We start from the raw sequence: 12,164 nt of genomic DNA on the forward strand, positions 1-12,164 counted from the left end.
TGCATTCGTGTAACAGGCAGGCAGCACGTGGAGTGCAATGTAAAGCAGGTGGTTAGAGTATTGGACTAGTTAACTGTAAGGTTGCAAGATTGAATCCCGAGCTGACAAGGTAAAAATCTGTCGTTCTGCCCCTGAACAATGCTTTGTGACAGATGTCAAAGCAATAACCTGACATGTTAGCAAAACAAACAATTTAGCTGCAGTGGAGTGTAAACTTTATAAAAGTACTCTCTCTACTAACTCTCCACATTCCACTCCATTTCTATACATGTATCTAATATATTAATGTATGTGTTATTGGTATTCAGCAATTGTTTGTTTCTCAACGAATTCAGCATACCAAACATTTTGAATGGATAAAAAAAAGTCCAATATGTAAGAAACATTTCACAAATCCTGCATATCTTACATACATGTTCATTAAATAAAACGTCAGAGGCACGGCGTACTCGACAACGTGAACCTTTTATTGGAAGAGTGCAATATTTATCTTCAGTGCTGCAACAAATTAACAACACAATCAAATGATAAAAGTTACAATATCTTCAACACATTCACAGTCCATATTATATGAAAGTGTAACACATTTCACATGCCTTTCACAGAAGTGCCAAACCAATCACAGAAACTTCAACCTCTTCAATGGCGTGGTCTTGAATATAGTGTGTGACTATGTTTTGCAAACTGACTGAATTATATGAATAAAAACACTGTTCATTTTATATATTTCAACAATAAAATCAGACATTTGAATGATTATTTTAAGACATTTCTAAGTTTCCTTTAATTTTCATAGTAACATAAGGGATTGTCTGAACGTGAACATGAATATTGATTGTTTTCATCAGCATGTGTACTTGGTACTTGCTATCTAACCTGCTACACATGCTATTGTGCATATTACACAAACCATCAAGGAACCCTAGCAATACATTTGAAATCCAATTCACTGTATTTCTATTTTAGATGTTACCGCTTACATCACATACTGTTACAGTACTCAATATATTTTTCAATTTAGTTTTCATACTATGTGGAAAATAAAACATGTAAGGTTCATATAGGTTCAACACATCTAACTTTCCTTTCCTGGCCATCTGTCATTTTCCTACTCATCACCTTGCACACCTCTTACTTTTAGAGGTAAATCAATGTACAACACATGCAAATAAATAATAGGCCTATCATGTATCCATTTCTACAAATGCATAAAACTTGTTTTGACTTTGAACTTTTCTGGTACAGAACATCCAATGGAACATACATTAGAACATATTATAAATGTGTGTGAATGCACTTCACTGATCAGAATTATAGTAGAGAATGAGATACTAATTATTTGCCCCCTGTAGCCACAGGACAGTACCTTTTTTCAGAAATGAAAACCTTTAAAGCTAGAATCCATAGTGGTGAAACTGCCACGTCCGTTTGCAATATTGCAACAACTACATTAACACTGTTATTGCGTTCATGACACTAAACCCCTCTTAAAAAAAGGAAACACTACATTGATTCAATTGTTAATTATAATATGCTGGCCCTATTGATTACATATATACATCCAATTACATTTTCTACGTTTGTTCTTACAGTGTTTTTTTGCAGTGCAGTGTTTTTTTGTTTATGTCATCTAGCTGAGGATGTACAGATAGCTGTGCGAGATTACCTTCTCATAGTTGTGCGTGGCAAGGTAGCGTAGAGGGACTGACATGGGTGGCCTGGGCCTCGACCCATATGTCCAACGGTAGCACTCACCCATGACCACAGAGGCTGGGCCTGTCTGAAGGGAGGCCCGTAAACAGGGGCAGAGGTCAAACTCATAGACCTAGTATGCATTGCTGGGGGTGGAGCATGATAGTAACCACCACTGACACTGGGGGCGTCCAATGACACCTTGCGCTTCCGTTCGTCCGGAGGTTCCGGGAGAGATCGTTGGTTGGCGGCGGAGTTGACGTTAGTGGAGATGGACTGAGGGAAGTTCTGGAATCGGAAGGCATCGTCCACCAGACCCAGGGGGCTCCGGGAGGCAGCCTCCCAAGGGCTGGGGGGCTTGAGGGTGACTTTTTCCTGCCAGGAGTTCTGTCTCCCGAGAGATGGATGGAACACAGGGGTGGTCACAGGGGACATAGATGACTGTGAGGGCATGTAGGACATGGAGCACATCCGTCTGGGTAGGGACAGAGAGTAGCTTCTGCCAAGACCCTGGGAGAAAAGGACATTGTACTTGATTGACGTGAGTCTGCTATTATAAAGCATACTGTACATACTGGGGCTCAGGGTCGAAATATAAAATACCAAAAGTAATGTAATGCACATGTATTAATGAGGCACTAAATAAATGTGTTCATGACACTTTATCCCTCTGTTTCGAACCAACAGTAGTTCTATACAACTTGCTTTGGCCTGGAATGCTTGAGCAGAAAGGAGAGAAGATTCCTCATCCAGTGCAGTAAGGTGATTCATTTTGCGGTCCAATAAAACGCATACACAAATGCGCACGCACGCACACACGCACACACACACACACACACACACACACACACACACACACACACACACACACACACACACACACACACACACACACACACACACACACACACACACACACACACACACACACACACACACACACACACACACACACAAGTGTCAGAGAGCATTGCCTCCCGTGAAAGAGCAGGATATCCACTTTCAATCTCTTCATATGGACACAGGCCAATTCTACTCAACTGGGTGTTCATCACCATCCATGACCTTTCCCCATGATTATTGCTATTTTTTTCACAACATAGAAGTCATATCACTCTCTCATACAGTAGCATTGTGGCCTGGAGATGAATGCCTATAAATAATTACAGTAGTGAACAGGCCCTCAAACCTGATGATGCATTATCACTGCACATTTTGTTCAGTGTTCATGTTCCAAACATAGCTGGGTGACGTAATGGGGTCGTTTCTCCTTAAAATAAACGAGTCCCCTTGGCTAATTAAGACCAATGGCTGGGAAGAGGGTTTGTTTTCAGCACTTACCTTTGGCAGGGGTTGATCTTATCGGGTCTCTGCTTAGCAGAGCTAACTTTTCGAAAGGGATAGCATGTTTTAAAGATGGTGAGTCTGAGCTATATTTGGAAACGGTGAGCCCTTTGCTCATAGCAGGTCTCCATGCAAACTTTGGGTTTCAGCAAATACCTGTTTAGTGGACAGTAACACATTGCCTTAGTAACACATTGCCTTAACAAGTCATTGAAAACATAAACCTACAAAAGTGTCTTAAACAGGTGGAAAGGACTCAAATATAGTTTAATTTGCTGTAAAGTAGAAAATATGAACTGACCTGCATTATACACAATGAGGAAATCATCGTTTTATCATGACTGTTTTTAACCAGATATTGCTTAAGGTACCATGAATTGGCAACATTAGCAAATAAATAAGCAACATTAAAATATAAGAGGTATTACAATATGAGTGTGTGGTACAATAATTCAAGCGTGATGCATTCATAAAAGAAAACATTGCAAGAGTCCATGCAGTAGTAATGAAATATGAAAACATACACAGGGAAAGGGAGATATTTAATAGCAAGATTGTGCTACGAAACGTGCAATATACAATGGAACACATAAAAGAGGAACAATAAACATAACAAAGGACAGAAAAGGTCAAGTCAGCAATCTGATTGGAAATTACAAAAGGATTATTTGTAACATATATATCAATTAACCTGAACATAAAACATGTTTGATTAAGTGTTAAACTGAATATGTTGATAAAAACCACTAAGTGACTGGCCATAATTGACAATAAAATACAAAATTCCACATTGTCAACAACACAAAGATGTAGTGGGGGCTTTAAAAACACAACTAGGAAAAGCTTTGAGCTGTATCACACTATTAAATATAGTTTGGAATGAGACTGAAGGAATTGTAAGAGGTCTGCATCCAAATATAGTGCCTATTATTATATCTCTTCTAATCATAGTCATCATAAAAGTATGAACAAACCCCCCTGTTTTTATGTTAGGCACTATCATTGCTATCATTTTGCATACATTTTGACTAGCATCCAACCTACCCACACTGTTTAACATTTCCTATGGGTATGAACATTACTGTTGCAATAATGATAATGGTGGTGTCATGTGGTCATGACACCACTGGTGAATACAGGCTACCCTATACATAAATTAATTTACACAAAAAAAAGGCGAGGCAAGGCACCATAGACAAACTAGAAATGTTTCCTCTTTTCAGCTGCACAACACAACTGATCACAATTTCCTGAGAATACTCAACACGACGTATCCCTAGTGGGACCAAAACTTCTGCCAAGGAAGGGGCTTTTTTGTTGAATTCTTCCTCTTACGCCTAATGGGTATCCCCTGCTAGTATCTTTATCTTCACTAATGATCTAGCGCTGCAGACAACAATATAGCAGCTACCCTGACTAGCTAAACTGTGTATCAATAGCTAGCAAAATTTGCTAACTAGCTTCATTGGCAAACACTACATTGGTATTAGCAGTAGGTAACATTAGCTTCATTCACAGCTTCATTAACAACACCTACAATATTCTCTCATTCTCAATAGTTTCTCATTCTGAAACACTCATGTACAGCTAGTCTCTAATTTAATTGTTTTACAAGCTATGAAGCAAACAGATAGCATTATGAAGTTGAAGTGGGGCGTTAACTCAAGCAAAAGAGGTAGATCGAGGCAGGGTGGCAGAGTGGCCAATTAATGATAACAACCATACGCAGTGATACCTACTGACATATTTTATCTGCTTAAAAGCACTGGTATAACACAGGTTGTTGGTCTGGAAAATGACTTCCATAAGACAAAGACAGAGGCATTTGTTTTCTCATGTTAATTTACTATAAATCTAAATGTTCTGCAATTTGTAAAAAAAATGTGTAAAGCTAGAGAGAGGAACATAATGAAAATGCATTCATTGGTTTCCCTTGTTGACCTGTCATGCACAATGTATATTCTTTAAATATTGAATTACTTGTTTAGTTTTATTGTTCTAAGTTGTCATGTAAAATGTTTTGTGATAGGTTTGCATACTACCGTATGTATAGTAGAAAGTAAGAAGATATAGAGTGATAGTTTGACACCGCAACAATGCAGAGATATTACCAAAAATAAGTATATTATTTGAAATACTTGGCAGGACACATCTAATTTAATTTAAACCATTTTAAATAAATGGTGCTTTAGAAATGGTAAGAAATAGTGTATAATCTCTGCATCTTCTGCAACATCAAAATGGGGCAGTGGGTTGGGACTAATGTTGCAGAATGACATGCCTCCACTGTTTGGTTGTTACCGCTTGCTTTTTGGCAGAAAATGTAGGCCGAGGAGCCATTTGAATAGTACCTCTAGAGAGGACATCAGCATGAAAGGGTATAGAAGACATCGATTCTGAGTGGACACTGAGAGATAGCTGATGGGGAGTGCTTGTGGGTATAGGGCAGTGGGTGCTTGGAGCTTGGGTAGCTTTTTTGGGGATATCATGCAGAGCAGGTGAAGCATTATGCTTCCAGTACAGTTGCTTGCTAAATGGGAGTGGTTCACTTGACTGTGTAGATTGACAGCTGAGAGGGTATAGGACACTCACCAATCTAGTAGACTTAGCAGGAGCTATGGGCTTGCATGGTTGGTTTGCTGGGGGAAGATCATGGGCAGGGTAAAGAGAAATGCCAAAGGCAGGTCTAGGGCTGACAACAGGGGCAGGTTTAGGGCTCAATGGTGGGTTTGACTCAGGGGTTGGGATGGGAGCCATTTTGAGGCTAGGGCTAAGGCCTTGAGCCTCAGTGCCTACGTTATATCTAAAGAGTGATGAGTCCAGCTGGTAAGGCTGATGTTTCAAGACATCTAGGGCATCCAGGTGCTTGTGGGGTGGTGGTTTTGTTTTCGCCTTGGTCTTTGGCTTGATTTTTGGACTTGTCGAAGGTGGCTGCTCAGCTCCTGCAGGGGGACAGCAAGGAGCATGACGGGGATTGTATGACAAAGGAGATGGGGCTCGGACGTTGGATGAGTATCTCCAAGCACCTGGAAGGGAGGTGGTGGGGGAAGGAGACTTTGCTTTGTTGGCCTGAACTGTTTCGGCGTCCACCACATATTTCTCCATACGGGTCTTCCTCTTGGCAAAGATTTCGGCACCTCTTCCCCTCAGAGTTGGACCATTTATGGATGGACTAACATGGCCCTCAGAGACGTGACCCATTGGAGATGTAGACGGTGCCTTGGCTGCGTGGCTGTAAGAGATCTCTTGTTGGGGTGGGCAAGATTCCACCGAAGGATTTGGGGACTTATTCTTTGAGACTGTGGGTTGGCGAGGTGCCATGTGATTTGGGTTCGGGGCCTGAATACTCACTGGGGGCCGCGATGGCTGTGGACTCCAGCTATTCATGGTTGGCTGAAGTTGAGAGGGTGATGTTGAGTTGGCTGGTGCCCCGGTGCTCATTGGTGGCTGCGGTCGTGCCTGAGTTTGGGGTGGTTCACGGGGGTTCACCATTTGCTGAGGCAAAAGCCAGTCTTGTTGTTTGAAGTATTGCTGAGGAGGAGCCCCCACTGGACTTGGGAAAGATGTTGGGATTGGATTCCTTGCCGGGTGAAGTAGCACATTTGAAGAACTCTCCTTCAGCCATGGTGGACAGGCTGGGTTGATGCTAGGTTTTGGTGCAACAGGTGGGGGATACTTGTGCTTGACTGTTCGGGGTTGCATAAAGTTGCATGCCTCAGCACCAAGACTAAAGTAGTCTTCCTCTTCTCCTGACTCAACGTATGATCTTCTTTCCCCTCTGTTGTGAATATAGGCATTGGATGCTTGATCAGAGGATGCTCTATTAGCACCTCTTCTTTTTGAGTCTAGTAGGATGCCAGTCTTGATTGCTGGTACAGATATGCGTTCATCACGCGATGCTATGAAGTCCCCAGTTGGGGACCAGACCTCTGGAACTGTGTGTATAGGGACTGATACCTTGAATTTGAGTTCATGGTGCTTCACTGGACTAGTGACACCACTAAGAGGACAGAATGGGATAGGCACTCTGTTTTGGGATCCCAAGAAGGGCTTTGCTGTTCTGTTGGGCACAAGAGGCTTTGGTATGGCACTAGATATGTGGTTGGGCATTCTGTTCATCATGTGAGCACATTGTTCCACCTCCTGTTGGTTTTCTTTGCACTGCAGTTGTTGATTGCCATGAGCATGATTGGATTGCACGTAAGTTTCATCCATTTTGTAAGACTTGTGCAGTTCTGTGTCTTCAAGCTCTACAATACCTTCGCCTGGTAAGCCTTTGCACCTCATTTCCTCATGCTCTAAGGCAATCTCATCCATCCTCTGGCGGCGCTGCGCAAACATTGCCACGCCCTTGCCTCTTGTCTCTGGCAGTCGCTCCATCTCTTCCAGGTGCTGAAATATGTTGGCTATTCCAAGGTTCTCCTAGTTTAAATTGACGTCTCGTTCTTGTACATTCATTGAGTGGTCTTCTTCAAGTTCTGAATAATCATTAGTGGTCAAAGTAAACCTGACCGTTTTGCCGTCTTCACTTTCTATGTCTTCGTCGCTTTTGTCGTCAAACTGGTGCTGACCTGTCCCGTAGCTGACAAGTGTATAATTCTTAACCCTTTGCCGCTGTTTCTTGAACATCAACACCCCTCTGTTTCTGGGATTTGGTGAATCGGTCAACAGCAAAGCAATGCTTTTCGACTTGGCTTCCTTCACCTGCCTGTCTGACTGGCTCTTGCTCTGTCTGGGCCCTGGAGGGGAGATATGAGGAGAGAGGACAGAGATAAAAAGAGAGAGATTTTATCAATGCAATGTAAATACATAAACTATTATTTTTTGCTACCTCAGAATGATGCATATGCAATGTCAGGAGGTATCACATGAAGTACCCCACATAAAGGACATTACAAGAGCACTGTCTACCCATTTCAAATGATCTGTGTCCTGAGAATGTCATCAACCCATTACTTTTAGGGTGTAGCTTTCTCAATTGCCATTTAAGTTAGAGTACATTCCATTTAAGTTAGAGTACAATGTATTCAGACCCCTTCACTTTTTCCACATTTTGTTACGTTACAGCCTTATTCACATAACACCCCATAACGACAAAGCAAAAACTGTGTTTTAGACATTTTTGCAAATCTATTAAAAATAAAATACTGAATATCACATTTAAATATATATTCAGACCCTTTACTCTGTACTTTGTTGAAGCACCTTTGGCAGTAATTACAGCCTTGAGTCTTCTTAGGTATAATGCTACAAGCTTGGCACACTTTCTTCTCTGCAGATCCTCTCAAGCTCTGTAAGTCCTTTAGGTGCCTTTTGGCAAACTCCAAGCAGGCTTTCATGTACCTTTTACTTGGGAGTGGCACCCGTCTGGCAGAGCTGCAGAGATGGTTGTCCTTCATGAAGGTTCTCCCATCTCCACAGAGGAGCTCTGTCAGAGTGACCATCGGGTTCTTGGTCACCTCCCTGACCAAGGCCCTTCTCCCCTGATTGTTCAGTTTGGCTGTGCGGCCAGGTCTAGGAAAAGTCTTTGTGGTTCCAAACTTCTTCCATTTAAGAATGATGGAGGTCACTGTTTTCTTGGGGACCTTCAATGCTGCAGACATTTTTTGGTACCCTCCCCCCGATCTGTTCCTCGACACAATCCTGTCTCGGAGCTCTATGGACAATTCTTTCGACCTCATGTCTAGGTTTTTGCTCTGACATGCACTGTCAACTTTGGGACCTTATATAGACAGGTGCGTGCCTTTCCAAATCATGTCCAATCAATTTACCACTGTTGGACTCCAATCAAGTTGTAGAAACATCTCAAGGATGATCAATGGAAACAGCAAAGGGTCTGAATAGTTATGTAAATAAGATATTTTTATTTTTAATTTTTAATACATTTGCAAAAATGTCTAAAAACCTGTTTTCACTTTGTCATTATGGTGGATTGTGTGTAGATTGATGAGGAAAAATAACAATTTAATACATTTTATAATAAGGCTGTAACGTAACAAAGTGAGGGGGTCTGATTATTTCCGAATACATTGTACATGGGGTTAGCTGCAGAATATAATGGATATCGAATAGAAATATCTATTCAACTTAGTTGCTTCTGACTTGATGATCTCAGCACCTATGGTAAATCTAGCCTTTTTTGTCTTGAATTTAATTGAATTAGTATGGTTCACATATCATCCTTTGCCCTTCTGCAAAACAGTTAGTGTTTATGAATATCATGCTAATATCATGACAGCCTACATGATTCATGAGGAAAGGAATTTATCATGTACAGTACCTTAGTTTACTACATTATATATAGAAGGCTTGGAGACAGACAACTTTGGAAGTCACTTTCCAAACAACGAGCTCCATTATTTCATTATGTATTACAAATCATTCAAACATTAATGGCCAATATTTTAGAATAACTTTTTTCTTCATAATATTTAGACTTAACTCCAAAATAAAGGAAAAAATAGAGAGCCAGAGATTTGAAGTTTAATTCCAGACCTATTTATTATCTTGTCACGATGGCTCCTGACAAATGGCTCGTATTGTATTATAGCAAACCCTTCAATTTACTTGAAGCTTCCACCCTAAGGTCTACAGAACACTGTTGTCTATTGATGTGATGGATGTCATGTAAACTGACTACACAGTTGAAGAAAAACCCATTATAGCTACCTAGCCAATTACCCGTGGCTTATATAAAGACCCTGTGCAGTCTAGTAATACTTTTAAATAGTCATATTATAAGTAAAAAACTAATACAAATAATAGAAATATGATACTTTTTAAGTTCGATTTTAGTCCGTTGACATTTAGAATTTATTTTATTTTATCCGAAGAGCTGTAAAGTTTTTAGTGTCCACTAGAGGATGTTAATATATGTATTTTTGCCGACAGATATATCCAATTTACATATTAGGATTTGCAACATTAGACAACAGACACAACCTGTTAATATTACAACTTTCATCTTTACATTAAAATAATATGTTACTTACTGTACTCCTACGTTGTTAATACTTTAAATGTTAAAAGGGATGTTTAGTATTATACTATACAATAACTAAAAATCTATGGAAGTAATGGGAGCATGCATGCAGTGCCTGTTAAAATGTTCACAGCCAAATCAACTTTAATCAACATAGTTATTTGGTTTAAAGTTACTTAAAGGTGATCCAGTATTTTAACATGCACCACATGCCCCCATCACTCATTGTTTTCAGCTAGCGGTGGCTAAAGTTAGCTGACGTTTAAAGAAAACCGAACCATGGATTAATGTTTTTTTCCTGGGCTATAGACTACTTTCAGGATGAGGAACCATCTAACATTATATTTTAAAATACTTCTCCTTTAACTCTTCAAATAATTTATGTTTGGTCAATCTGATTTATCCATGTTTTTCTGTTATTGTCATCTGCCAGTGTTGTAGACTGAATGAACTCGAATTATTTATTGCATTTGATATAGTTGAGGCTTTACTTGGAGGATTAAACTAAAAAGAATAACAATGTATAAACACATAATGACACTTTGTGTTCATTTAAATAATATTTATCAAAACAACTGACCCCATTTAAAAAGTCAAATATAATAATAAATATAGAGTTTGCATGGTCTTTGCAACAAACTGTTTGCTTTGTGCATATAACATACATTGACAGCAAATCCAATGAGGGTAAACATTCACCAAAGTCGGACAGCTACTTTTAATGTGCTTTAATTTCAGTATCGCCTGGACCTGCAGACTGCAACTGTATACTTTTATTTTTAGGTCCACATTGCAAGATGCAATAAAAGCACTAGTCTCATTTTAGAGCTAATTTAGGGGGGTCTCTGAGGCAAGAAAAGTGAGGAGCTAACTTTCCATTACACAGTCAAGGCTAATGGTTTGAAAAGGGATCGGGTGTCAAGCCAGGATGACACATGGTGGTGTCCGTCAAATTCCCTTCTGCCAGTCTCATCAGAGGTATGGATGGTCGTATTTTATTATGATCCACTCAGACTATTAAATGCACAGGAGAGCCCACTTCCAATAAGCACACATCCCAGCAGTCATGCCCTTTAGTCCAAATTCAAACATTGCATCATTATCTATTTTGCTTTATAAACGTCACTGTACTTTGTAGCAGCAATAACAGTAGTTCCTTTACAATACAAATAACATGATTTAATTGACAACAAGCCAATTATATTTGACATGCCTTTTCTTTTCAAATTTTCACATTGTTTTATTTAATTTTAAGCCAAATGCAACACAGAGAAAATTACCACATAGTTTTGAGTTGCACAGATTTGGTACTCGATCTACAGTAAATGAATGAGGGGGTGGAGGGAGGAGGAGGGTGGCTACTTACGTGCGTGCCTCACCCTGTGTCTGCTGGGACTGGGGAGATCTCTCTCAGACGCAGAGTCCCACTCCTCTGCCTGCTCAGCACCCTGCGCTGAAATTCCAAAGGATACATAAGCAGGAGGTGTTTCGCTGTGCCCTCCTTCTTCCGGAGACTCAACACTCCCATTCCCCCTGGCCCCGGTCCCAGAGCCCAGCCTCCTGCCGTCCCCCCTGGGTTGCCCATGGGTAAGAGTTAGGGTCATCTAACTCCGGCCAACGGAGGAAGAGGAGGTGGACCGTTGGAATGATATTTGACACAAGTTGGGGTTCGGGCGGGGGCTTGTGGGGTCTTTGGGGGAGTCGGTGAAGGGGTGCTTGAGTATAATTCGGCATAGGAGACCTCGGATTCTGCTGGGTTGACGCTACATGGCCCCTGTGATAAAGTGTTTATCTCTTGGCTTCTGCTGGGGCTCAGTCCCCTGACCGGGCTACATTCTTCCGGGCTGTAGTCGGAGGGTGGTCTCTGATGTTCCACCATGGCTTTCTTGGTGTAAGATTCAGGGCTCTACAGAATGGGGGGACTCAGCCAGTCTAATGTGGGTGTGCTGGAGATCTACGGGGAGCTCTGTATCACTCTTCCTTTCTTCATTGTAGGATCCATCCCGGGACTCTGAGATGTAAACGTCTTCAGAGGAGTGGCAGTACTCAGAGACTGACCAAGCGCCCATGACAATGATCTCCTGATCCTCTGTTTCTGACTCCATGTCTTGTATGGTACAGACACAGATAGGGTCCTGGAAGTGAC

At 41.0% G+C, this 12,164-nt stretch overlaps 1 pseudogene; it reads right to left on the minus strand.

The window, feature by feature from the left end:
- Window positions 1-446: 446 nt before the first annotated feature.
- LOC112261453 lies at window positions 447-11,639 on the minus strand (annotated as a pseudogene).
- Between the last annotated feature and the right edge of the window lie 525 nt (window positions 11,640-12,164).

Source organism: Oncorhynchus tshawytscha, linkage group LG11, assembly GCF_018296145.1.
Source record: "Oncorhynchus tshawytscha isolate Ot180627B linkage group LG11, Otsh_v2.0, whole genome shotgun sequence".
Classification (NCBI taxonomy): domain Eukaryota; kingdom Metazoa; phylum Chordata; class Actinopteri; order Salmoniformes; family Salmonidae; genus Oncorhynchus; species Oncorhynchus tshawytscha.